The sequence below is a fragment of the Schistocerca americana genome, chromosome 4, assembly GCF_021461395.2.
Source record: "Schistocerca americana isolate TAMUIC-IGC-003095 chromosome 4, iqSchAmer2.1, whole genome shotgun sequence".
Classification (NCBI taxonomy): Eukaryota; Metazoa; Arthropoda; class Insecta; order Orthoptera; family Acrididae; genus Schistocerca; species Schistocerca americana.
The window spans coordinates 531,091,155-531,095,019 of record NC_060122.1 but is presented as its reverse complement, the minus strand read 5'-3'; positions in this window follow the sequence as shown (position 1 = coordinate 531,095,019).

Genomic DNA, 3,865 nt, shown 5'->3' with positions numbered 1-3,865 from the left:
AGGAGGTGTGGGGGATGGGAACAACGGGAATGTGGCGGGGAGGGGCAGGTCCCGGGGCCGGAGTCGGCGCCGGAGATGGTGACGGTGACGGTGAAGGCGAAGGCGACGGCGACGATGACGATGACGGTGGCAGTGGCGGCGGTGATGGCGAAGGTGACGGGGAGAGCTGGGCGTGGGCAGTGGCCCGACGGGCCACCACCCGAGCTGGAGCTGCAGTGACAGGCTGGGGGAGTGGGGGGAAGGGATCAGAACGAGAGGAGCGGGAGGAATAAGCGGGAGAGGGGGCGACAAAGATAGAGGGTGAAGGGAGAGTGAGGAGAGGTGGAACGGAAGGAGGGGGGTGGGACTGGGCACACCAAGTTATAGTGGTGGAGGCGGCGGAAGGGGAGGTATAGACAATGACGGTGGTGGTAGTAGTGACAGTGGTGGTGGGGGCGGACATGACGGGAGAGAGAAACAAGAACGAACAGAACGAAGAGGAGAGGACAGAAACTGGGGACAGACAAAGACGAAGACGGATGAAGACGAAGACGGCCGTAGACCAGGGTCAGGACGGCGGCGATGGCGGCGACCAGGCGGCACCGGATGGCGGCGGCGGCGGGCACCGGATGGCGGCGGCGGCGGCGGCGAGCCCCGGCAGGCGGCGACGGCGGCGGCGGCGTCAGCGGCGATCAGCAGGCGGCGGCGGCGGCGGCGAGCACCGGCAGGCGGCGAGCCCCGGCAGGCGGCGACCAAGCGGCGGCGGCGGCGGCGGCGGCAAGCAGACGACACGGCAGGAATCTTCCACGTCGAAGGCGCACCCTGAGAGTAGCCCAGGCAGTGAAACTCTTCGATGAAGAAGAGAGGGAATCCAACCCTCGAATGTGTCGTGAACTAGCGAGGTTCCCACTTTTATATGCAAAGGACGGCTTCTTATTGGCTGGAATACGTCAGCGATATGGCGCGTAGCGAAGTGGTGCCCTCTACTTCCATAGATGTAGTTGCTATCCCGCGTTGCTTGCAGCGCCATCCCTTAAATCAGGAGGTAAAGTGCGAGAAGTTTTTCTCTGCGATTTTTCTTTATCCAGTGCACTCTTCCAAGTGTTGCTAAGTGCATAGCCGTTGTCTCTATTAAAGTTATTATCGCTAAGTCTAATTTCGACTGCTTCCCGGATCACAGAGTCCCAGTAATTCGATGTGTGGGCTATTACTCTGGTTTCTTCAAATAAAATCTTATGCTTGTTAAGCAGGCTATGTTCAGCCACCGCTGATTTTTCCAAATACCTGTATTTCAGGTGGCGTTGGTGGTCGAGGCAGCGGTCGGCAACGGTTCTTACAGACTGGCCCACGTAATTCTTGCCGCATTCGCAAGGAATGGTATAAATTCCCGGCACTCTGAAGCCGAGACTATCTTTGACTGGTCTCAACATTTCCTTAATTTTCCTAGGTGGTCGGAAGACTGGTTTTATTCCTTGCCTCTTCAGGACTCTGGCTATCTTGCTCGTTGTAGCACCGCAAAAAGGAAGCCGCGCTATGTGTTGGTCCTCTTCTTGTATGTGGCCGGCATCGTGTCTTACTTTCTTGGGCAATACTGATTTAATTTCACCGAAGTTTCTTGTGACTTTCCTATATGCTGAGTCAATCCTTCCAACAATCTTTTTTTTTCGATTTCTTCACATTTTTCATGCAGTCATTTCGTCTTAGCTCCCCTGCACTTCCTATTTATTTCATTCCTTAGTGACTTGTATATCTGTATTCCTGAATTTCCCTGAACAAATTTGTACGTCCTTCATCGATCAGCTGAAGTATTTCTTCTGTTACCCATGGTTTCTTCGCAGTCACCTTCTTCGTATCTATGTTTTTTTTCCTTTATTTCCTCAAACTTCTGCGACTGCCCGAGATATCCATTCTTCTTCAACTGTATTGGCTAATGAGCTATTCATTATTGTTATATCTATAGCCTTAGCGAACTACAAGCGTATCTCGTCATTCCTTAGTACTTCTGCGGCTGGTCCCGGCGGAGGTTCAAGTCCTCCCTCGGGCATGGGTGTTTGTGTTTGTCCTTAGGATAATTTAGGTTAAGTAGTGTGTAAGCTTAGAGACTGATGACCTTAGCAGTTAAGTCCCATAAGATTTCACACACATTTAGTACTTCCGTATCCCACTTCTTTGTATATTGTTTCTTCCTGACTAATCTCTTAAACTCCATCACTACTACATTGTGATAAGCGTCTATATCTGCCCCTGGGTACGTCTTAAAATCCAGTATGTGATTTCGGAGTATCAGTCTGACCATGAAGTAATCTAACTGAAATCTTCCTGTATCACTTGGACTTCTCCAAGTATACCTCATCCTCTTGTGATTCTTGAACAGAATATTCGCTATTACTAGTTGAAATTTATTGCACAACTCAGTTAGTCTGTTTTCTCTTTTATTTCTTGTCCCAAGCCCATATTCTGCTGTAACCATTTCCTCTACTCCTTCCCCTACAACTGCATTCTATCCCCCATGGCTATTAGATTTTCATCTCCCTGTACGTACTGTATTACCCTTTCAATATCATCGTATACTTTCTCTATCTCTTCATCTTCACCTTGCGACGTCGGCATGTGTACCTGAACTATCGTTGTCGGTGTTTGTTTAGTGTCGATTCTGATAAGAACAACCCTGTCACTAAACTGTTCACAGTAATACACTTTCTGCCCTTCCATCCTATTCATAAGGAATCCTACTCCCGTTAATCCATTTTCTGCTGTTTTTTATGTTACCCTATCCTTGTCTTGTTTCCATTTCACTTCACTAACCCCTACTATACCTAGATTGATCCTTTGTATTTCCCTTTTCAGATTTTCAAACTTCCATACCACTTTCAAACTTCTGAAATTCCACGCCCCGACTCATAGAACGTTATCCTTTCGTTGGTTATTCAATCTTTTTCTCATGGTCACCTCCTAGTTGGCAGTCCCCTCCCACAGATGCGAATGGGGGACTATTTTGGAACCTGTCGCCAATGGATAGATCATCCCTGACACTTTTTCAGTTACAGGTCACATATCCTGTGGATACACGTTATGTGTCTTTAATGAAGTGGTTTTCATTGCTTTCTGCATCCTCGTGCTGTTGCTCATTAGTGATTCTTCTGTCTTTAGAGGCAGTTTCCTACCCCAAGGACAAGAGAGTGTCAAGAACCTCTGTCCAGCCCTCCCCCTCTTTTACAAGGCCGTTGGCAGAATGAGGGTGATTTCTTATGCTGGGAGTGTTCGGCTGCCGATGGTGATTATTAATCAAATTTAATGTGTTGAAGGGTAAATGACTAGAGTTAGAATTCTCTGTAACAGGTAGAGTGGCCACGGGAATGCATTAGTGTTGTTCATGTTTATAGTTGTTAGCAGGCCTAGTAGTGTACGTAAGGGGCGTGAACAGCATCAGCTGTGATTACCGTGAAGAACACGGAATTCCGCGTACTTGCGTGAGACAGTTATCAGAACATGACTGTGTTTGAAAGTGTCTCCATTTAGCCTGTAGGACAAATCGTGCAAATTCCAAATTTGTGGGGCGTTTGGATTTGACAGTAACCCGATGGTGGACAAAAAAAAATTTTTAAATGTGTGTCAAATCTTATGGAACTTAACGGCTAAGGTCATCAGTCCCTAAGCTTACACACTACTTAACCTAAATTATCCTAAGGACAAACTCACACACCCATGCCCGAGGGAGGACTCGAACCTCCACCGGGACCAGCCGCACAGTCCATGACTGCAACGCCTTAGACTGCTCGGCTAATCCCGCGCGGCGATGTTGGACAGTATGGGACCATGAGGTCAGTATATTCGTCTCCCAGTTTCCGCTCGACCACGTTTGACCACCACAGGGGAAAATCTCGTA